The sequence below is a fragment of the Lithobates pipiens genome, unplaced genomic scaffold, assembly GCF_037356315.1.
Source record: "Lithobates pipiens isolate NorthernLeopardFrog02 unplaced genomic scaffold, aLitPip1_a1.2 Scaffold_3, whole genome shotgun sequence".
NCBI classification, from domain to species: Eukaryota; Metazoa; Chordata; class Amphibia; order Anura; family Ranidae; genus Lithobates; species Lithobates pipiens.
Window position 1 is genome coordinate 45,441,751 of NW_027507790.1, and position 25,221 is coordinate 45,466,971.

Consider the following 25,221-nt stretch of genomic DNA (forward strand, 5'->3'; position numbering starts at 1 on the left):
CACAGGGTTAAGGACACTGTGCAAAATAGGCTTGAGGTCTGCTTAACTTCAGTCTTTAGCAAAACCTTCTCTGTAGGACTACAGGTCCCAGCAGTGCTGTGTTGACTGCCTAAGTGTATACAAGTGCGTAATAAACAATGGGCAACAGCCCTCTCACCCACTGGATACTGAAATGTGTGACAGCTTTGCTCCAGTGCACTATGTCTTGCTTCTGGCCGGCCGGCTCTGTCGCAACGCTCCGCAAGTTGAACCAGGTCCTTCTGATGCTTCAAGAGGTGTCTCTGGATTCTCAACCGATCCGGTCATTGTGTCTTGCTTCTGCACTCAGAGGAATGGCAAAGTCTGTAAATGTTCTTCAGTTTCTGTAGGCCGCGCTCTCCAGAGACCTTCTCAGCAGTGCTCACTGGCAGGCCATGCTTTCCGAAGAGACCTAAAATGGCCGCACAGAGCCCTTTTATCTCCTACCCAGCATGCAATTCAGTACAAGGTGATCATGGGTAGGTCACCTGGCATTCTGGGTAAATGAGGTCAAATATTCAAAGTAAACACAGTCACTTCCTGTTATAGTTCCAACATTATGAAAAGGAAAATCATCCAAGTCCATTTCCAGTTTTGGTCGCTAGATGCCGCCAAATACTAAAAAATAACATTGTCCATAGGTTTGCATTGCATTCTCATTAACATTGCATTAGTAGGCAAAAATGTCAGGGCTACACATCTGTTTCCTGGCAGGATGTAACGTCTCTTCTACTTTTTAGGTTTGTGGGAGGGGTTCAGTAAACAATCAAATGGATAATCTGCTCATTTACATAGAGAATCAGACCTTAAATATGCTGAATACCATAGTGAGTTGGAAGCATTCAGATCAAATCCTTTTTTTATCATGCTTTGGGCTGTCTTTTCGGTGCTTGCCATTTATTTGCCATGTAAGACATTCACATTTCTGTTTACAGAACCTCTTTAATTAAGTTTTTGTAGACCATTTCTTATGTATTTTTGTTTTTTTGTTGCAGGTTCTGTTGCTCAGAATACTGTGATTCAGGATGCTACAATGTCTGTTTCACCGGGTGAAAATGTCCAACTGTCTTGCCGTATCAGTGGAGGCTCAGTATCTGGGAGTAATCACCCAACTTGGGTCCACCAGACACCTGGCACAAAGCCCAAAGGTGCAGTAGGTAGTGCTGGTACAGGAAACCAAAACTATAACCCGGCATCACCTAGATACATTGGATCTATATCAGGATCATCAGGTGTCCTGACTATTAATAATGTGCAGCCTGAAGATGAAGGTATCTTTTATTGTAACCTCTGGATAGGCAGTGCACACACAGTGTGATAAACTAAAACATGTCTGAAACATAAACTACAACTTCCTCTTCTATCTCCCCAGTGTAATCTCATGACTAATCAAGCATATTTAATTACTGAGGTTTCACTGTTGACAGAAAGTGTTTCATGGTCCAAGTACAAGGTTCCTATATGCACATTAAGTTCTTATATTTTGAAAGCCAAGTGACTATCAGCATTTAAAGCGGAGGTCCACCCTAAAGTGGACCTTCCGCTCATCGGAACCCTCCCCCCTCCGGTGCCACAATCGGCACCTTTCAGGGGGGAGGGGGGTGCAGTTACCTGGATAATCCAGGTAACTGCACCCACTTCCGGGATAGCTCTCTGCGGAAAGGGGCGTAACTTACGCCCCTTTCCGCAAGTGCCCGCCCCTTCCCGCAAGTGCCCCGCTGCCTGCTGGGAAACACACAGATCCCAGAGGCAGCGGGGAGCGTCCTTATTGCGCAGCGCGATTCGCGCATGCGCAGTAGGGAACCGGGAAATGAAGCCGAAAGGCTCCATTTCCTGATTCCCATACCCAAGATGGCGGCGGCAGGACCCGACAGGCGACCTAGAGATCGGCTTCGGGTGCCGACATCGCGGGCGCCCTGGACAGGTAAGTGTCACTATTTTAAAAGTCAGCAGCTGCAGTATTTGTAGCTGCTGGCTTTTAAAAAAAAAAAAAAACGCGGAGTCCCGGTGGACTCCCGCTTTAATGCCATAATATCTTTGTAGAGATACTAATTACAGTGCAAGTTAGGTTGTTTGATGTGATATGGATGCTATAATCTGCCTGTGAATGGGCAACATGAGGCTGGGTTCACACTATTGTGAATTGGATGTGGTTTTCTCCACATCCAATTCGCATGTAAGAAGATTGTGACTAGCTCTCAATGGAGCCGGTTCATACATCTCCGGAGCAGTGTTTATGCAATGTTCACTGTTCTTTCTCTGTATGGTGGTTTGTCAGGAATAGCTATATGTGATCATCACCAGAGGCAGCTCTAGGCTTTGTGAGGCCTTAGGCAAACCTTAGACATGAGGCCCCACTAACCCCCATAATGGGAAAAATAATTCAAGTGATAAAAATTAACAGTATAAATTGCATACTGGTATATAAAGAGCCTTAAATCCTATGAACTATGAATTTACAGTTTCTACAACATTCTCTAACCAATTCTTTAATCAATATATATATATATATATATATATATATATATATATATATATATATATATATATATATATATATATATATATATATATATATATATATATATATATACACTACATTAATATCATATTACAAATATGTATATATTACACGTACACAAATATAAATAACATTTGTGCAGCTGCTACTAGCAATATGTTTAAGGTATAACAAGAGTCAAAACCATATTTCTCCATTTACATGAAGGTCAGGTTAATATAACCCAACACAAATTCCCCCCTTACCTCAGAGTTTCCCCCATACAGTACAAGGGGAAATTTGATGTAAGGGGGGAGTGTTGCAGACTTTGGTGTAAGGGGGACCTCTGATGTAAGGTGGGTCTCTGGTGATGAGATCACCTTATAGCAGAGTTCCCCTTTATGTCATTATCCACAGAGTTCCAACTTGCATTTAAAATGGAAACTCTAATGTGGGGAGGGCTCTGGTCACCATAGAGCACCATCTGCAGAGTGAATGCACTAAGGTATGGGGGAGCTTACTGATATAACAGGGAGCCTTTTTTTATCAGTGCCCACTTACCTTACTGTATTCACTGCCCCCTGCATCAGCAATTACCCCTCAGACTGGCCTTGCTACACTGTTACTCAGGTGCACCGTGCAGGGCTCAGTCAGATGCAGACATAATAGAGGAGACGGTAAGAGACTGCAGGCATACTACAGGAGACAGTCAGAGACTGCAGACATACTACAGGAGATGGTCAGAGACTGCATACATGATACAAGAAATGGTCAGAGACTGCATACATGGTACAAGAGATGGTCAGAGACTGCATACCTGATACAAGAGATGGTTAGAGACTGCAGACATACTGCAGGAGATGGTCAGAGACTGCATACATGATACAAGAGATGGTCAGAGAGTGTGGGGACATGATACAGGAGATGGTCAGAGACTGCAGACATGATATGGGAGATGGTCAGAGACTCTAGACATGATATGGGAGATGGTCAGAGACTGTAGACCTGATACGGGAGATGGTCAGAGACCTCATTCCTATGTTATCAGCACAAATCACTTCTGATCAGATGTTTTCCTGACACCAAGAGAAAAAAAGGTGACAGGGGAGGGCCCAGCCTGTGATTGACAGCCTCAGCTATGTTGCTGTGTGCTGTGTGAAGAGAGGTGTGTCCCTTCCTTCCAATCAGCTCTCAGAGCTTTCCACCCCTACTTTTCTGAGCTAAACAATTCTGTGTAAATAGATCTTCGGGAAAGATGGCTGTACTGTAAATAAACCTGAGGCCAGTCACTTCACTGGGTATATGTGAAGGTTTACAACTACTGTTTCCAGGTCTTAGCAATAGTTTGTTTTGTAGCAAACGGCAAAAGGATGGTAATGTCTTATAAAAATAAATCAGTATCAGTATGGTGGCTCCAAAGAGCCCAGGGCCACCAAGTAGGTTTATTTTATCTATTCCAACAATTTGTGAGAGGGAAAAGGGGAGTACAGATTTTAGCTTTAACATTCAGACCATGTGCTACATCAGGGGTAGGAAAACTTTTGAGCACAGTGAGCTGAAAAATATTTTCTAAGAAATTGAAAGTGGCAATTTTATAACAAAAGAATGTCAACTTCACACTCCCAATCACAAAAAGGATTTTTTTTTATAAAGTAAATGCTATAAACTACTTGAGTAGCAGTGAGAAATTAACCCCCCTAGCGGTAATCCCGAGTCTGGCTCGGGTTAGGAATTTACTGATAGGAGCGTTAACCCTGAGCCAGACTCGGGATCGCATCGCTGGATGCAGGGGAGGACGCAGGGAGAGTTACTTACCTTGTCCCCTAGATCCAGCGATGTCCGCCGCGCCGTGTGGGCGAGTTGTCCTCCGCTCGATTCACAGTGCCGAATGCCGCCGAGCTCCGTTCCCTGCGATGTTACGGCGCACGGGAGTGGAGAACGGTGGCAAATTCGTAAAAGTACACAAAACACACATAGCACTGTAAGCTTACAGATTACAGTACTGTATTAAAAAATTACACACCCCCTTTGTCCCTAGTGGTCTGTGCAGTGCCCTGCATGCACTTTTATATTATAAATACAGTTTTTTCTGCCTGGAATTTGGAGATTGTCCATAGCAACCAAAAAGTGTCCCTTTTTCAGTGTTTTAGGATTTGATTACATTATTGAATATTTTTTATTATTCTTTATTATATTATAAACTTCATCATACCCGGGATGTCTGATAGACTCTGGTTTGAACATATTTATGAGAGTTATTCCTAAGAATTACAGGACTACAATATAAGATGCCAAATTTCCATGCAAAATAATTGTACCGCTTTCAGCACCTAAATCCAGACTGAATCATACCGCCAGGGAGGTTAACATCCTGCACTCACACCTCAGATCAGACCCAATTCATGCAACTCCACACTTCAGATCCACCCAAATTCATGCACCTTCACACCTCAGATCACTGTTCCCCTGCACATCTGCTCCACCGCCATACCCAGGTCCAGATTTACTACCTTTGCCTCCCCAAGGCCGGGTCCTTCAAGGACCCCCCCACACAAACACACACACACACACACACACACACACACACACACACACACCACCTTTCTCATCCTTTATCGATGACTGCTACAATAGATCAATTAAAAACATATCTCCACACACAAGAACACTGAAAATAACTGGCTTTAATTGTACAGACTAAAAATACTCTAATGCAGAAAATGCCTTTTAAAGATTATAGCAGTAAGAAAAACTCCCTACAATTTTTTAATTCTAACTTTTCTTTTGGCAAACTCATCGATAATATCTTCGTAGGACAAAGTATTTTAAAGTTCTGACTCAATGGCAAGTAAAGCTAAACTGTTCAGTCATTCCTGAACCAAAGATGATTGTAAATAGTTCTTTATGTAAATACCTTTCATTAATTTTTATGCACCACGGCTCAGTTGCAGTGCATAGAAACATTATGCATTTTGCACCACACTGCTCAGAACGCAGTGGTGCTGTTGCAGTGTGAACAGGACACATAGAAAACATTTGTTTTCTATTGCCCTTGCAGAGACCTGTGTTTTGCTAGTGCAGAAATCACAGACCCCCTTTAACATCAGTGTCTTCAGTCCCCCCTTCACATCAGTGTCCTCAGTACCTCCTTTACATCACATACACCCTTTTACATCATGACCCCCTTTTACATCAGTGTCCTTAGCCCCCCCTTACGTCAAATCCCCCCCGCCTCATCACAAACCCCATCACAGACCCCCATTAAAGACTGAGCCCATATCACAGTTCTCTCTCAATATCAAACTCCTTTACAGCACAGCACCCACCCCCTCCCCAAAGAACCCTACCTTATTCACACAAGACATGGAGCTTGGCCGCTCTGGACAACAGGCGGGACTTTTCACATTAAAAGTGAGTGATTTACTGCTGGGACTGCCCCGCTGCCTAGCAACCAATCACCCACTTCTTAACTTAAAAAGACCCTTTGCCTAGAGCGGGTGCGCTTCATGTTTTGAGTGAATAAGACAGGCAGTGTGGGGAGGGGCAGTGCAGTGATATTAGAGAAGGCACAGACCTGCCGCAACTGCTATGCTGCTATGTTAATGCAGGGGGAGGGCAGACGCAAAAGCCGAGAAGTCGCCGCCCCTCCAGCCCGGCAACACTGCCGCCCCAAGGCCTGGCCTTGGTGGCCTTGTGGGAAATCTGGCCCTGGCCATATCCCCATGCTCTTCTTTCTCAGCACTGAACCATCTTCTTATCTTCTTATCTGTCCTAACACTGAACTTATCTGCTCATCTGACCCACCACTGTAACCCCCTTTCTCATCTGCCCCACCACTTTACCTCCTGCACATCAGTCCCACCTCTGTTCCCCCTGCTCATATGTCCCACCAATGTACCTCCTTTCTCCTGTACACCACCTCTGTACCCCCTGCTCTTCTGCCCAACCACTGTACCCCCCTGCTCATCTGTCCCATCAATGCACCTCCTTCTCATCGGGCCCAGCACTGAACCCCCCCTGCTCATCTGTCCCCCCCTGAACCCCCTCCTCACCTGCCCCAAATCTTAACCCCCTGCTCATCTGTCCCATCACTGTGCCACCCTGCTAATCTGCCCATCACGGTACACCCTGCTTTTCTAGCCCACCACTGAACTCCCTTCTCATCTCTCCTACTACTGTTCCTCCTGCTCTTCGGTCTCACCACTGTACCTCCCTGCACATCTGCTCCACCGCCATATCCCCATGCTCTTCTGTCTCAGCACTGAACCATCTTCTCATCTGTCCTAATACTGACCTTATCTTCTCATCTGCCCCACCACTGTAACCCCCTTTCTCATCTGTCCCACCTCTGTTCCCTCTGCTCATCTGTCCCACCAATGTACCTCCTTTCTCCTCTGCCCCATCCCTGTACCACCTGCTCTTCTGTCCTACCGCTGAACCCCCTGCTCCTCTTTTCCACCACTGTAACCCCCTTCTCATCTGGCCTACTACTGTACCTCCTGCTCATCTGCTGCACCACTGTACCCCCTTGCTCTTCTGTCCCACCACTCTAACCCCTCATCTCATCTGCCCCATCTATGTACCCCTTTTCTCATCTGCCCCACCAGTGTACCTCCCTGCACATCTGCTCCACCGACGTATCCCCATGCTCTTCTGTCTCACTACTGAATCACCTTCTCATCTGTCCCCTAACACTGAACCCATCTGCTCATCTGCCCCACCATTGTAACCCGCTTTCTCATCTGCCCCACCAATGTACCTCCTGCACATCTGTCTCACCTCTGTTCCCCCTGCTCATCTGCCCCACCAATACACCTCCTTTCACATCTGCCCAACTGCTCTACCCCCCTGCTTTTCTGTCCCACCAGTGAATCCCCTTCTCACTTGCCCCAACCCAGAACCCCCTTCTCATCTGTCCCACCACTGTAACCCCCTTCTCATCTGGCCTAACACTGAACCCCCTGCTCATCTGCTCCATCACTATACCTCCCTGCACATCTTCCCCAGCGCTGTACCCTTTTGCTCTTCTGTCCAACCTCTGAACCCCTCCTGCTCATTTTCCCCACCACTGTACCCTCCTGCTCATCTGCTCCACCACTGTACCCTCTTCTCATGTATAATATGCGTGGTATGCAGAGTGGTGAAAGGGAGCAGAGATGAGACAACTCTACCTGTCCTGGCACACTTATCCTGCTAATCCACCTCTCGCATCCAGCCCACATGTTTGTATGTGATGTATGTGATGTATGGGATGTCTGGGATGTATGGAATGTATGGAATGTATGGGATGTTTGTGATGTATAGTCACATGTATGTCACATACAAGCATCTGGAATGGATGCGCAATGATGAGCTCAGGTCAGGGGCATTTTCTGAAAGCAGTGGGCCTGTGTGCAGGATCATAAGTTGTGCCCCTGCAGCTGAGAAAAGGTGCAGCTCTTTGCGCCACAGGAAAAGTTGGGTGTGATTTTCATTGTGCTGAATACTAGCTGTGACTTAAAGGGACACAGGGAGTGCCGGGTTCAGTAGTAAGTGACACAAAGTTTCAGGAATAATTTCAACAAAGTTCCCAGAAGCTCAACAGTAATTCCACAAACTGACACCTGATTGTGGTTTTCTCAATCACAGTGAAATCCCTTCTTTGTGAGATTGGTAGTGGCAACCAAGCGAGTCATTTTCCTTCAGAAGGTGGACGTAGGCTAGCAGGACTGATTGGCTTTAGCAGTGGCCAAGACCCAAGACAGACCTCCTCCTCTTGGAAACAGGGACCCCCCAGCAGAATTATTTCCAATCTCTTCCACATCACAAAAGCTGACGATCGCAGCTACAGCAAAGTTAGAGAACCAAACAATGTTTCCCATCTTTTCCAATGTGTGGGGGCACAGTGCTTCCCCCTCAGTGCAGATACGTTGTGGGGAATTCTGACATTGGAATGCATTTGTGTCTCATTGACACTTCCCTGCACTGCTCTGCTGATGGGAAGGGAGTCGAGTCTCGGCAAAAGTGGCTTTGCGCGCCGCTTGCAGCAACAATGCTAGGGGGTTACCTACCCCTGTGCTACATTAATAACATTATTATTTGGGTGGAATGAAAGTGTAGGCATGCAATACAAGCATATTACATCTATGCCTGGAACCAAACCAAGGTTTCTGCACAAACTGCATGAAAAGAGTGTGGGAATGGGTGTTTTAAGGAGGTGATCACAAATATTTACATACAGAGAGACACATTCTTCTTCTCTGGACATATAAGATCCATAGACTCCAGTTATAACATCAGAATCTACCTAACAGAAACACCCCACCATGTCTCTGACCATCCTCTTCCTCACACTGGTTTTATCTTGTTCTGGTAAGATAAAAGTATCTATATGGGTTTATTACACAAGGACATTCCCCATCTCCTCTTTCTATAACATTGTCCTGTTCATATTTCAGGTTCTGTGGCTCAGTTTACTGTCACTCAGGATGCTGCCATGTCTGGATCTCCTGGTGGAAGTGTCCGTTTGACCTGTGGTCGGAGTGGAGGATCAGTAGCTTGGGATAACTACCCCTCGTGGTACCTACAGACACCTGGAAGTGCCCCTAAGCTGATAGTTTATAGTAGTAGTAGCAGCAACCAGAATACCAGACCCTCTGGAGTATCAGATCGGTTCTCAGCCCAAATATCAGGAGGCTCAGCCGTTCTGTCCATCAGTAGATTGCAGACTGAGGATGAAGGAAACTTTTACTGTTCTCTCTATGCTTATAGTGGTGGAGGTTTAAACACAGTGATACATAAGAAAGCAACTTAAGACATAAACGTAACATGCATTATTTAAATCAGACACCAGAGGCATCAGTGTTCTTTATATTTTAGATTTTCAGAATGGCAATGAAATGTAAAGCTGTAAGTATATGTAAAACCAAATAACTGATAATAATAACAAATTGTTATCATAAACCCATCAGATGTGTCTTTATTAATACCAGTAGTAGGTATACACTATACATTCATTACTCTATGATCTGTAAAGTACCTGGCCATCTTAGTAATGCATTCAAAATGCCATCAGAAAACAGACACAACCCAAGGGAGGGCAGTATCATGAAGACATAGAAATGCTAATATTCAACTTATGTATAAAGAAAAATAAAGCATTCACAAATGTTGGAGTGTTTTTTGCATTAGTCACATGACCACTTTCTTCTTTTTCTGCTGAGCATGGACTGTGGGGGGGGGGGGGGAGGGGGTCATTAGCAAGAGCAGTGGCGGCCTGTCAATAGGGGCCCAGGGGCACCGCAACCCCCAAAGCTCCGCACACACAGTTGGGTGTGATTTTCATTGTGCTGAATACTGGCTGGGACTTAAAGGGACACAGGGAGTGCCGGGTTCAGTAGTAAGTGACACAAAGGTTCAGGAATAATTTCAACAAAGTTCCCAGAAGCTCAACAGTAATTCCACAAACTGTCACCTGATTGTGATTTTCTCAATCACAGTGAAATCCCTTCTTTCTGAGATTGGTAGTGGCAACCAAGCGAGTCATTTTCCTCCAGATGGTGGACGGGGCTTGCAGGATTGTGATTGGCTTTAGCAGTGGCCAAGACAGTCCTCCTCCTCATGGAAACAGGGACCCCCCCCCCCCCCAGGAGAACTGTTCCCAATCTCTTCCCCATCACAAAAACTAACGATCGCAGCAACAGCAAAGTTAGAGAACCAAACAACGTTTCCCATCTTTTCCAATGTGTGGGGGCACAGTGCCTCCCCCTCAGTGCAGATACGGTGTGGGGAATTCTGACATTGGAATGCAATCATGTCTCGCTGACACTTCCCTGCACTGCTCTGCTGATGGGAAGGGAGTCGAGTCTCAGCAAAAGAGGCTTTGCGCGCCGCTTGCAGCAACAATGCTAGGGGGTTGCCTACCCCTGTGGTACATTAACAACATTATTATTTGGGTGGAATGAAAGTGTAGGCATGCAATACAAGCATATTACATCTATGCCTGGAACCAAACCAAGGTTTCTGCACAAACTGCATGAAAAGAGTGTGTGGGAATGGGTGTTTAAAGGAGGTGATCACAAATATTTACATACAGAGAGACACATCCTTCTTCTCTGGACATATAAGATCCATAGACTCCAGTTATAAGATCAGAATCTACCTAACAGAAACACCCCACCATGTCTCTGACTATACTGTTCCTCACACTGGTTTTATCTTGTTCTGGTAAGATAAAAGTATCTATATGGGTTTATTACACAAGGACATTCCCCATCTCCTCTTTCTATAACATTGTCCTGTTCATATTTCAGGTTCTGTGGCTCAGTTTACTGTCACTCAGGATGCTGCCATGTCTGGATCTCCTGGTGGAAGTGTCCGTTTGACCTGTGGTCGGAGTGGAGGATCAGTATCTGGGGATAACTACCCCTCGTGGTACCTACAGACACCTGGAAGTGCCCCTAAGCTGATAGTCTATAGTAGTAGTAGCAGCAACCAGAATACCAGACCCTCTGGAATATCAGATCGGTTCTCAGCCCAAATATCAGGAGGATCAGCCGTTCTGTCCATCAGTAGATTGCAGACTGAGGATGAAGGAGAGATTTACTGTTCTCTCTATGCTTATATTGGTGGCAAGAATCTGTGCACTGTGATACATAAGAAAGCAATTTAAGACATAAACTTAACATGCATTATTTAAATCAGACACCAGAGGCATCAGTGTTCTTTATATTTTAGATTTTCGGTAAGGCAATGAAATGTAAAGCTGTAAGTATATGTGAAACCAAATAACTGATAGCAAAAGCAAATTGTTATAAACCCATCAGATGTGTCTTTGTTAATACCAATAGCAGGTATACAGTTTACATTCATTACTCTATGATCTGTAAAGTACCTGACCATCTTAATAATGCATCCAAAATGCCATCTGAAAACGGACCCAACCCAAAGGAGGGCAGTATCATGAAGACATAGAGAAATTCTAATATTCAAGTGATTTATAAAGAAAAATAAAGCATTCACAAATTTTAGAGTGCTTTTTGCAGCAGTCACATGACCACTTTCTTCTTTTTTTTTTTTAATCTGTTGAGCATGGAATGTGGGGGGAGAGAATCATTAGCAAGAGCAGTGGCAGACTGTCAATAGGGGGTGCAGGGGCGCCCACCCCCCCCCCCCCAAAGCTAGCGTTAAAAAAAGTCCCTTTAAGCATTTGCGGGTGGTGGACACACAGGTGTCTATGGAAAGCATGACATTTCTGCAGTCATGTGATTGAAGCTGGGAAGCTTGATTAGCTTCTTTTAGCATTTCCTCAGGACGCAGAGCCCCACGGCCTGAACACTCCAACTATACAATTTTTCTGTGTGTGGTGGTTTTTAATTGGTGGAGCCGTGGAGGATGTAGAATGGCGCTTTTCGATGAACCGCTTCTCTTTCCTGTTTCGCTGACCAACTTGTCCCAGTTCCACCAGCCAGCCATGGGACACTCCTGTACACCTCCCAGCCTGCTGCTACTGAGCCCGGAGAACACATAGATTAGACAATGGAGTGCCTGGGGGTGATCGCTGCCCAGTCTGCATACAGGTAGATGGCCAACTGGCCAGGGCCGCTGTTAAGGGGGGCCCTGGGCTGGGGGGGGGGGCATAAGTTCACCCAGAGGGAGAATATAGCTAGAGGGGCTATTTTCTCTATTTTGGCTCCTATGCGGATTTACACAGGCTGCATTTGTCCATAGTGAGTTTAAAGTCCTGGGTCTCTCAGTTCCTATTGTTAGGTGTGACCTCAACAAGTCACCTATTTGTCAGGTTATGTTACCGTTTCCCAATTGTTAGTTAGAGTTCTTATCTAAGCAAAGAGACACAGAGGTATTATTCAGTATTTCTGCTCAGAAGTCCGTCGTTAACTCTGACTGTCTCTGACTGACTCTGGCTCTGAGGCTTCTTTATTACATCTTTTATAGACAGAAAAGAGCAAACATCAGCAGTGTAAAAAAACAACATTTTTGCAAAGGAAAGACAATTCTCCGGGTGTTATCAGCTGATAAGACAATCTTCTGGGCGTAGACTGCTTTTTAGGGCTGATGCGGCCTCTTCTTGATGAGTACGTGACAATAGATGACGAGTCCTTATTTTACAGAGAAGTATAGAGAAATACATGTATTTAGTAAGACATACGGTCAACCATTTTGTTTCAACATATACCTTAATCCTTACATTTCCCCCTTTGACATCACCCCTCCCTCTTGCCCTGGGTCCACCTGAACAAGTTCTAGTCAGCCTATATCCAGAGTACTCTCCCTGACCGCGAGTTGTCAGAGGGGTATACACCCATCCCCCTGGACAGTACCAACATCTAAAATTCAGGAAGAGTGGCTTTTCTGACAGATGGGTGATGTCAAGAAACTAAATCCACCTATCTTCACAAAAGTTCCATCTTTTCCGCATCATTTACCTTGGCTTTCTTGCAAAAGCACATGAGCAGTTTAAAGCATGCATAAAAGAAAAATACGAATAAGAGCACCACTATAATCGTCATTGCTGCCTTCTTAACCCAAGAGAATAACCCTGAGAAACTAAAAGTTCCACCAAACGGATCCTAGTCGCGACCAATATTTCGGGCCTTCTCTTGTAAATTCTTTACTTCCGTACGGTGTTGTGCAATGATGTCATAATAGTCAGGTACCTCAATGCTGGTGTTATGTATCCAAGTACAGCACTCATAGTCCTCAGTAGTTTCACAGAGTCCTGTCAGTGCTGCACTCATACTTTCAATTGCTAATTCATGTAATTCTAATTGTTGTCTGATGGCTCTGGTCTCCAGATTTAACTTAGTAATATCATCAGAGTTTTTCTCCAAAACATCATTAATAATTCCTGTATAGTTATTTAGTCTTTTCATTAAGTCTATACCCCATCCTGTCCAGGACGGGAACCAAGCCCATGCCATGTCCGTCTTCAGGAATATTTCTCTTTTACTACGATACCTGAGGGGATATCTAGGATGCATGCTAGCTTCTAATAGGTGATCACCTCGTTCATCACCTACTACTCCCATTACTGGTACTAAACTTGTGAGGTAGCACCATCCCTGAGCTCTTCTAGGTATCCAAGTATAACATTTATCCTCACAACAGATGTATATATTGTTTCCTAGAGCTACTGATCTTGAACTGATATCATTTCTATAACGAGAGGTGTATCCATAGAGGGATAAGTTGGATACTAACCACCTAACATTATTATCCACAATGTTAGTGAGGAAGTCAGATAATGTCTGGTGTGTGCTGGAATTACTGGGGTAGAAGCTTCCATTTAATACGACAATGGACAAATTAAACTTGCTGTCTTGGCATTCTCCATTTCCTCCCGTTGTGTTCCCTAAGTTGAAACACCAATCAGGGAAAAAGGCGAGGCCATTTGACTTAAACATTACTGTCTCGCTGGTATTTGTTCTAATTATGTTAATGCTACTGTTAGCAAGATCAGTATAGTTTATAGGAACTGCCATCAGTGGTATACTTGCTGTGCTGGGGTGTAATTTGCTACAAATCCAACATTTCTCATATCCTGACTTCTGGGCATAAGCATATTTAAACTTCAGTAATAAAATTTTTTTAGAAAATCCTTCATCCTTGTGTATTTTATTCTGTGAGGTAACCAAACTATTAGCCAGAATTACTGAAACAATAAAAAGATACATGTTGTCATTTGCCAACTGGCTCCTTTTTACAATGAGAAGCGTGGATCCAGGTAGGTTTCCCTTCCAATTTCACTGAGGTTGCTGTAATCAATAGCACCTGGAAAGGACCTTCAAACCTTGGTTCCAGTGTCTTTCTGGTATGTTTCTTTACATACACATAGTCTCCTGGTTGTAGATCGTGTGTACCTGTGACAGAATTAGGGTCTGGAAGAGAAGAATACACACTCTTGTGGATTTTTAGTCAGACGCTGTTGCAACTGTATTACATACGTAGTTAAACTATCACATTGTAATTGCATACTTTGAGGAAAATATAAACCTAATCTAGGTGCACTTCCAAACAGTATTTCATATGGGGATAACCCTGTTTTTCCTGTTGGGGTGTACCTAATAGAGAACAAAGCTAAAGCTAGGCACTCAGGCCATGGTTTGTTCAACTCCTGCATAGCTTTTTGTATTTTCAGCTTGATTGTACCATTTACTCTTTCTACTGATCCTGAACTCTGTGGGTGGTAAGGAGTATGAAAACTTTGTTGAACCCCTAACATTGCCATCACATTTTGCATTATTTCTCCCGTGAAATGTGTCCCCCTATCTGATTCTATTGTTTCTGGGAGACCAAACCTAGGTATCAGCTCAGTAATCAGTTTCTTGGCGGTGGCTTTTGCCGTAGCTGATTTCACAGGATAACTTTCGGACCAGCCTGAAAATAGGCAGATGCACACGAGAACAAATTCAAAGGGGCCGCTCTTAGGCATTTGTATGTAGTCAATCTGCAGTCTCTGAAAGGGATATTGGGCCTGGACCTGATGTTTACGTGGGGTTTTCACTCTCTGTCCTGGGTTATTAATCAGACAGATTTGGCATGCAGCACAGTAGTTCCTTGCAGTACTACTGAATCCAGGGGCTAGCCATCCTTGGCTTACAATCCTATACATAGAATTGGAGCTGACATGAGTGGGTAAGTGAACAGCCGCTGCCATTGCGGGGTATAGAGAAGCGGGTAGACATATTTTGTCTCCTTCTCTCCATACATTGTCAAGGCCTGGTGCAGCTCCCTCCTTAACCCAACGGTCCTTCTCAATAGCCCCTGCTTGTTCCTGTAGTTCCATTAGCTGCTGCCATGTGGTTTCGGGCATACTCACCTGTACCGTGGCTAAGGTCTCAGGGCTTACTTCCCCTAGAGCTGCCTTCTTTGCAGTTAAATCTGCAAATGCGTTTCCTTTTGCCTCAGTTGTTTTTGCGCTCGTGTGTGCCGCTATCTTCATGATGGCTACTCTTATAACCTTTTGAAGATTGTTCAGGACTCTTTTGATTCCTTCACCATGTTTAACAGGTGTGCCTGCTGCTGTAAGGTAACCTCTAGCTTTCCATATGTGGCCATAATCATGTGCCACACCGTAGGCGTATGCGGAATCAGTGTAAATGTTCCCTTCTTGTCCCTCTAAGTGTTCTAGGGCTTTCTCTAGAGCGGTTAGTTCCGCTTCTTGTGCCGACATGTGTGCTGGTAGTGACTTTGCCTCAATTACCTGTGTGTCCGTTACCACAGCATAACCTGTGTGATATTTACCTTTGTCATCGGCAAATCTACTACCATCTATGTACAGTGTGTGTTCTGCATTTGCAATGGGTATGTCTGTGACATGTGGGAACCCCGTGGTTTCTTGTTCCATAAGTTGGAAACAATCGTGTTCATCAGATGTTATGTCATGAAATGAAAGTGTGTCAGAATCCTGAGTATCTTGTGCTGTGTCTACACCATTATCATCATTACTCCCCCCTGTCAAATCTGTCTGTAATGGTAAAAGCTGTGCTAAGTTAAAAGAAGTGCATCGCTGAAAGGTAACATTGGGGGGTAGGAGCAAAGTGCATTGTAGACGCAGCTGCCTTGCCATTGATATGTGTTTTGGCTGGACCTGTGACAAGATGGCGTGTATGTCATGTGTGGTATGTACCACTACAGGATTGTCTAAGACAATTTCTGAGGATTTGTCAATGATAATTGACACTGCTGCAACTGCTCGTACACAGGACGGTGATCCTCTAGAGACAGGATCGAGAGCCGCCGAGAAGTATGCTACCGGCCTTTGTTTGATGTGTTGTTGTGTCAACACCCCTGTTGCGTGTCCCGTGCTTTCAGCAATGTACAAATGAAATGTTTTGGTATAATCAGGGATCCCGATCGCAGGTGCCGAAATTAGTAACCTTTTTAAGGTGCTAAAAGATTCATGACCTGCTTCTGTGAGTACATAGGGTACTATTTTCAAGCAATCATATAATGGCTGCATCAGAGAACTGGCATGTGGTATCCATTGTCTACAATATGATACCATTCCCAGAAACATACGAAGTTGCTTAAAGTTGCGTGGGATATTCATTTGTCTTATGGCCTGGACTCGGTCTTCAGTGAGGTGTCGAGTACCCTGGGATATACAGTGGCCCAAAAAGACAACCTTTTTCTGACATACCTGTAACTTAGTTCTATTCACTTTGCACCCTTTTTCAGCCAGGAATTGTAACAATGATAGAGTGGCTTTTAAACAAGTCTACATATTGCAACAATACACAAGTGTCAGGCGGTAGCCATTCTCTATTTTTACTTTTAAAGGTTTAGTCAGTCAGTGGGGCATCGGACAAAAGACCGTCATAACCACTTATGGGTATGGTGTCACGGGACGTCATGTGTGGAGGGACTACTGAATCAGACAACAGACTGCGTGACGCTCCTGTGTCAACCAAACAAGGAATATGTTTACCTTCCACCTTCATCAACATGTGGAGCATTTTGTTCTCTGATTCAGCTAGGACTGGGGCAAGTCATGCGGTCGGATCGTCCCTATCATTGGTACGCCTCTGTCTGTAGTCCCTCGTGTCTCTGTCCGTGTTTCCTTCCTGTTCGTCTTTTATCCTTTTCCTACAGTCTCTTTTTATATGTCCCACCTTGTTGCAGTAATAACAGGTAAGAGGTTTACGGGAGGAATTCCCTCCTTCATTGACCCGGGCAACAGTGTTAACTCCCGGTGTCCTTCTGGGTTTAGTTTCTGCTAAATCAGCCTCTATGCCTTGTGCTTTCTGCAACAATGTTCCTCTGTCCCGTATGGCTCTCCATTCGGGAGTACATGCCTTCAGTTTGTCACCTATTTGGGGTACTAGTCCTTCCATAAACTGTCGATTGAAAGCCCTAATGGTGACGGGTAAGGCTAAATCTAGACCTTCGTCAGCCATCATGCTTTCCATGTTGAGGTAAAATTCTGTAACAGTCTGACCTGGGGCCTGTTTTATGGGCGCTGTCGAACCCCTTTCCTGCTGTTTCCCTTGGCAAAATTCTCGTAACTGAGCAATAAACAGGGGTCTAGAGTCTATATGACGGGGGTGTATTCCTGGTGGATCTGTGGTAGGATCCCCATTCGGTCTAAGTGGGGTAAGTTTAGTCATAAATTGATTAAACATCGTTAGTGTCATTTTATGTCTACACAAATCTTCCCCATCTTGCCAAGTTGCTTCATGTGTGTCTAGTAATTGTGTCACGAATCTACAGAATGCGGCAGGTTTTGCTACGGGATCAGGAGCATTCTGTATTAATGCCATAAGAGTGTCAGCCGACCAAGGTGTCCATGTCCTCAGAACGACTTGTCGGGTCACTGTAGGTGGCTGTCCTGCTTGACCCGCATTTGGATTATTTACTTGTATTACCCTAGTCCGACTATGGACTGGAGCTACGGGCTCTGGTCTTTGAGCGCCGCAATGTACACATTCCTGTGCCCAGTCTGGGTTCTGGGTACCGCATACTCGGCATACCCATCCTCTTCCTCTTAAGGAAGGATAAAGTTTTGGTCTTTCATTACCTGGTGTGGTGGTGTTATAAAGAGGTGGAGTATCTCCCGTATTTACCCTATCGCCGGGAGCAGAAGGAAGACTTTTGTGTCGGACCTTCATATCCCATCCACCCTTTTCCTGACAATACTCCCATCCCTCCTCTTCAGCCCTGTTGGAAACCTTAATTAAACATTGTATTTGTGATACCCATCTGTTCTGCAATATCTCTCCCTGTCTGTCTTTCTTTATTTCTTCCCAACCTTCTACACTTAGCCCATTTTCTCCATCCATCCCCAATTTCTTGAGAATCCTATTCGTGCCCTGTGCCTTATCCTTCCCATACAACATTGTAATTATGTCTTTAACAGCATAACATTTCTGAGATTCCTCCTGGGGTTTACCATGTGTCTGGCCCATTTTGACAGTCCTGCCTAGGTGGCGTTTGGATCACTTACTAAGTGTCTCGTTGCCTTCTCCTCCTAGGGTGCCAAAATACTAAAAACCTCTCCTGGATGAGATTTCTGAAATCGAATTACCTTATATGCTAGCCAACTGACAAATATTATGACCAGACTGACAGCTACAACATATACAAGCATTCCCTTTTGGTGGCCAAACACATATGACTAGGTCTCCGGGACTTTGTGGAGACCTTATTTCCGTCCCATTACCATGGAATCTCTCAGCATTCGTTTCTTATTCCTGCTTTATTGAGGCAGTCAGGACTTATACTTTCAACCCGTTTTTAGGCTCATGAATCAAAAAGCGTATATCAAACTTAAGTGTCGGACCCCCAAAGTACTCTTACGAGTTAAGGGCGCATTCCGTTACCCATTGGGATGATATATGTTTCAATTCACACCATACAAACAGGGCTTATTTCATTCACAACAGACAGATGACAAGTAGACAGACAAGAAACAACGGTAACATAAGCCAAAATATTAAGTTCAAGACCCGCTTACTACAGAGGTTGGTGTTTACCTGAAGAACAATTCAGACAGATCAGGTGGGCACAAATCTAAGAAGCACAGAGTTTATAAGAAAATAAAGCTTTTCTTACCTGCGCAGGATTTGTCTGTGGTTCTTGATGTGCCCAGCCTCTTTGTTCCGTCCTTATGTTCGTTCGCCTCTTGTAGTTTCTTCAGCGAGTCCCTATTCGCGGCGCCAGAAATGTTAGGTGTGACCTCAACAAGTCACCTATTTGTCAGGTTATGTTACCGTTTCCCAATTGTTAGTTAGAGTTCTTATCTAAGCAAAGAGACACAGAGGTATTATTCAGTATTTCTGCTCAGAAGTCCGTCGTTAACTCTGACTGTCTCTGACTGACTCTGGCTCTGAGGCTTCTTTATTACATCTTTTATAGACAGAAAAGAGCAAACATCAGCAGTGTAAAAAAACAACATTTTTGCAAAGGAAAGACAATTCTCCGGGTGTTATCAGCTGATAAGACAATCTTCTGGGCGTAGACTGCTTTTTAGGGCTGATGCGGCCTCTTCTTGATGAGTACGTGACAATAGATGACGAGTCCTTATTTTACAGAGAAGTATAGAGAAATACATGTATTTAGTAAGACATACAGTCAACCATTTTGTTTCAACATATACCTTAATCCTTACACTATGCTGCTGGTGGAGAAGTGACTTGACTCACACACTGCCTGCCTCCTTCAGCAACTATGTGCTGAGGGAATCAGCATCAGAACGGTGGCAGGCTCAGGGCAGACACAGTGAGCTATAGGTCCGTGCAGCAGGCAGAGGCAGCAGTCCATGCCCACCACCCATCTCCATGTGACAGCCAGCAGTGCACATGTAGGGATTACGGGAAACACACAGAGAAGTCCAGTACATGGCTGCAGGGCCAGGACTGGGGGGGGAGGAAGGGGCACCTGCTATGCTATTGTCACTGTCCTGACTCCTGCTACAGCAACACCTTTCACCTCCAACTTTACTCCCCCTCTCTCCATGTACTGCAAGTCTGTACATCTCCCCAATCACACTGATCCTCTCCCCTCCTTCACTTTCTGCTGTTTGCTCTCCCCTTAAATGTATCTTCACTGCTCACATCCTGCAGCCTCCAGTGTCAGATCTGACCATTCCCATCACCGACTGTCTGCCTGACACCTTTTCCATCCCACATTACTTTGTATCTCTTAAAACTGTTCATCAGCTCAGTACATTCTCTGCAATCATTTAGGCCGGGTTCACAACTATGCTAATTGGATGTGGGTTTCACCACATCCAATTTGCATATGAGCAGAATATGACCAGCTCTCTATGGAGCCGGTTCACATGTCTCTGGGGCGGCTGGGTAGCGCACTGCACAGAAATGCTGTGCGTCTTTGCCTCCATTTCAGGGCCAAATTCAGGCAAAGATTCTGCCCTGATTCATCACTGAAACAGAGAACATGGATGGACAGCGTTACTGTGCGATCCGAAGCCAGTTTAGGTGTGAATCGAGCCTTAAAGTGGCCATAGCAGGAATGAAATAATAAATGGAACCATCTATTCTACGGCCACCTTAAATTAGTGCAGAGAATTTACTGAGCTGCTGAACATTTGAAAGAGCTAAAAAGTCATTTGGGATGGAAAGGGTGTCAGGCAGACAGTCAATATGTGGACCCCTACAAAGGAATATTGTATAGAAAAGTGGGGTAAGTGGTGCTACCTCAAAGTGTACTTATATATAGAGTTTCCTTAGAAGAAGCTCCCTCAAATAACGGCTCTCCCAAAGGTGCGCTCAACCAGATGAATAAAAGGGAAGAATAAAAAGGGGAGTAGGAGGGATGGGGGTAACTAGTCTCTAATAGATCCCCAAATACCAGAAGTCATGCCTAAATATCCCCTAACAAAGAGTGTATGTGCTAACTAAATGTGCCAAAATATATGGTGGTGTACTAAAATAGTACACTCATATACAAAGTGAAGACTATACCAAATATACTAATGATCACTAAGTGCAGAAACAGCATGTGCAATAGTTTGTACTAATACTATAATACTCAAATTCCAAAAGTAAAATCTATGTGATTTACACAGTTAAACTAAGATACAAATAGGCTGGTAGGTTATCCATAAATCAGCCAAATATACTGCCAATATTATATCCCTATGTTGAACACATGTTACACATGACAAATACCATACTGTGCATCCATAACTAAACCATGTCCAAATATAAATATAAATACCACAGTGAGAAAATTACTCCATAAATAGATAAAAAAGTAAATAATTAAATAAATAAAAAAATGAATAGTGATTACTGTGACTCCTGCTTTATACGTGAACCAAACTAGTGAAACTATATGAACTATATATGAGAACATTGGTGGGACAGATGAGCAGGGGGAACAGAGGTGGGACAGATGTGCAGGAGGTATAGTGGTGGGGCAGATGAGAAAGGGGTTTACAGTGGTTGGGCAGATGAGCAGAGAAGTTCATTGTTAGGACAGATGAGAAGATGGTTCAGTGCGGAGACAGAAGAGCATGGGGGTATGGCGGTGGAGCAGATGTGCAGGTAGGTACAGTGGTGGGGCAGATGTGCAAGGGGGGGTACAGTGGTGAAACAGATTTGCAGGGGGTTAGAAAAGCACGGAGACGTAGGAACGTAGGTGCAGGGCTGGCATGACTCATGCACCAGGAAAACCCCTATAGGGTTAATAAGAAAGGAGAGGAGGGGGCGGAGCTGTAAGCGGAGGAGAGGGGCGGAACATTATTTAAGAGGGGGAGGAGTCAAGAAAGGCAAGCGTGGGTCACAGCAGTTGGAAGTTGCTGGACGCGCTGCCGAATCTTCTGCCGGGACGGAGTGGTCACGCGGGGCGGGAGCGGTGAGCAGTGCGGGGGGGGTCGGATCTTGTTACGGAGGTTGCGGTGCGGTGCTCGGGATGGACGGGACGGTTGCACGGATGTCACGGACCTGTTAGAGAGGCTGCGTGCGGCGGCCGCCACGAGGGGGACAGACTGGCTCCAAAGCCAGGTTACCGCCATCACGCGGGAGGCGGCGGGGGGGCCTGCTGTGGGGGGGGATGCCACGCGGCGTGCTCGGCGGTCCAGGCCGCCTGAACGATTTTCGCCTGGGCCATCTGCTAGATCCCTGCGCCAGCCTAGGAGCCCGATAGCGGACCCGCCGGCCCCCCCTGCAAAACGGTCTTCTGCTGGGGCACGGGGGGGGGTCCGGGCGGAATCCTCTTCTTGGGCAGGGCTCGGGGAGTGGGGGTTTGCGGTCTAGGGACGCCCCCTCCCCACCGGCGCGGACAGGGGGAGGAAGGATCACGGTTCCCCCGGCCGCGGCTGTGTTGTCGCCGCAGGGGGAGACCCGTCGCAGGAGGAGCAGCGTCGCGCCTGCGCGGCAGCTACCAGACGCTGCTGGGAGGCCGGTGCGGGCAGGAAGTGGAGCCACACCTGGACACAGAGGGAGGCCGGCGGGGCCCGCGCGGGGACGCAGTGCGGGTGCCTTGCACAGCGGGATGGCGGAAGGTCGGGCCTATGGCGACGGCGGAGCGACGACTGGCAACGCAGACACGCCCCCGGGCCGCTCGGCGACCGGAGGGTTTTCTACGCCTGTGCTACCTGCGGCAGAAGTGCGCTCTGAAGGTGAACTGTCGGGTTCGGAGGCGGAGGTCCACGATCGGGAGGAGGCGGCTGGAGCATCCGGTGTGACGGCTGGAGGGAGCGGACCCAGGCAGCCAGGTAAGAGTTTTCCTTTATCTTCTTCTACTCTTTTCCGGGGGGCTTTTGGGGCTGACCTGGAGGGGGGGGGTTGGGGGTTCCACGGTGCCGCAGGGGGCGGTGGGTACTACCCGCCTCCTGTGGGACCCAGGTGTCGGTGCAGGCGTTGCTGGGGGGTTTGCAGGATTTGATACGGCGCTTCGCTGCTGGTGGGGATGGGGGACCCCCGCAGATTGCCCCCTGGGTTGGGGACCTGGGGGCGGGCATGGGTTCTCTGCGCGGGGGGGGGAGTGTCTCGGGGGGTCGGGGCAGTGTCTGGGTCGGAAGCTGGCATGGGGCTGGGGCCGGTGCAGGTGAGTACTGAGTTGCAGGCGCTGGGAGCGGTGCAAGTGGGTCCTGGGTCGGCGGCCGTGGCGGTGATGGAGCTAAGTTCCGTGCTGGGGGCGGGGGCGCCGGTGGCTGGAACGACATCGGGGGAGGATAAGTCGGCGAAGGAGGTGACGGCGCGGGAGGACGTGGTGCATTTGGCGGACGCTGCCAGATGCGAGGTGTATGTTTGCTACGAGGGTCCCTTGGGGGCGCATCTCAAGCAGGACGTGAAGGACAAGATCAAGAAGGGTGAGTATGTGGAGATATTTTCGCTGCTGCCCCTGGAGAAATTTAATTTGGATCGGGTCAAACCGGATAGTTCTAAGAAGGATGATGAGGAGAAGAGGAGGTATCGTTTGATACCGAGGACTTTTTCTAATTGGCTGCAGGCGTTTGCCATTTTGGCGAGCGTGATTGGGGAAACGGCGCCGGAGCACTGCTCGGCTCTGTTTTGTTATATGGACGCCATTGGGGAAGCACACCGGGTGTATGGGGGTTCTGCTTGGCTGCGTTATGACGAGCAGTTTCGGCAACGGAGGGCCGTGCGTCCGGATATTCGGTGGGACCGCAAGGATATCAGCCTCTGGATGCGCTTGATGTCGTCGGCGAGGCCTCCTCAACCGTTTTTTCATGGGGGGGCCGGGGGAACTTCCACCTCTGGACTTCCGGCCGGAAAGAAATCAGGGGTGTGCTGGCAGTTTAACGAAGGGTCCTGCAAGTTCGGGGGGTCCTGTCGTTTTCGGCACGAGTGTTCCGGGTGCGGGGGTGGTCACTCGCTCTCCCGTTGTTTTAAGAAGGGCAAGCGTGCCGGCGAGCCTGGTTTTAAGAGGGACAACCCCGGTGAGAGTGGAAAGGATGCGTCCTTTCCTAAATAGGTATCCGGACAGGGCGGCCGCACGGGTGTTGGGGGAGGGGTTTTCGGTGGGTTTCCGGATTCCGTGTTCTTTGGATGTGGTTCCGCCGATGGCGAGGAACTTGCGGTCGGCCTTGAGGAATCCTGGGGTTGTTACTGAAAAGCTGGCGAAGGAGGTGGCGTTGGGAAGGATGTGTGGCCCGTTTGCGGAGCCGCCGTTGCCGGATTTGGTTGTGTCTGCGTTGGGGGTGGTGCCTAAGAAGGAACCTAACAAGTTTCGACTTATTCACCACCTTTCTTTTCCCAGAGGGGGCTCGGTGAACGATGCCATTGATCCCGAAGCCTGTTCGGTGTCGTACACGTCGTTTGACGCCGCGGTGGGTTGGGTTCGGCGGTACGGAAAGGGGGCCCTTATGGCTAAGTCTGACATCGAGGCGGCTTTTCGGCTGTTGCCGGTGCACCCGGAGAGCTTCCGGCTGTTGGGGTGCTGCTGGCAGGACCAGTTTTATGTGGACAGGTGTTTGCCTATGGGCTGTTCCGTGTCCTGTGCTTTGTTTGAGCTTTTTAGCTCGTTTTTGGAATGGGTGGTGCGCGACGTGTAGGGATGAGCGTCGGTGATTCATTACCTTGATGATTTCCTCGTGGTTGGGCCTCCCGGTTCCAATGTGTGTGCGATCCTGTTGGCCACGTTGCAGCACATTGCGGATCGATTCAGGGTGCCATTGGCGGCGGACAAGATGGAGGGGCCAGCTTCGGTTATGTGTTTCTTGGGCATTGAGATAGATGCCGACATGATGGAATGTCGGCTGCCGGCGGACAAGGTGGAGGGGTTGAAAAGGGAGTTGAGGGAGTTGGTGGGCCTGCGGAAGGTGCAGCTGCGGAAGCTGCAGTCGGTTTTAGGTAAGTTGAATTTTGCCTGCCGAATCATACCGATGGGCAGGGTTTTTTGCCGGCGGTTGTCGGCGGCTACGGCTGGGACGCAGGTTCCGACGCATTTCATTCGGTTGACTAGGGAGCATAGGGCGGACATTCGGATTTGGCAGACGTTTTTGGAGGGATTCAACGGAAGGTCAGTTTGGATGAAAGGGCCGGTGAGTAACTTCGACTTAGAATTACTGACGGACGCGGCTGGGTCCACTGGCTATGGAGCCTTCTTTCAGGGCCAGTGGAGTGCGGAAGCTTGGCCCCGGACGTGGGTTGAGGCGGAGTATACGAGAAACCTGGTGCTACTGGAATTGTTTCCGGTGGTGTTTGCGGTGGAGGTTTGGGGGGAGGCATTCCGGGATCTGAAGGTCCGGTTGCATTGCGACAACATGGGCGTGG

General features: G+C 46.9%; 1 protein-coding gene and 1 long non-coding RNA gene across 7 annotated transcripts in view; both read left to right on the top strand.

The window, feature by feature from the left end:
- Positions 1-25,221, top strand: part of LOC143940345 (immunoglobulin lambda-1 light chain-like) — an 860,309-nt gene that overhangs the window by 173,245 nt on the left and 661,843 nt on the right. The window lies entirely within an intron of this gene.
- LOC143939971 (uncharacterized) lies at positions 8,803-9,667 on the top strand. The gene is made up of 2 exons (XR_013263772.1): positions 8,803-8,869; positions 8,956-9,667. It is a non-coding gene; the product is annotated as an uncharacterized LOC143939971 (long non-coding RNA).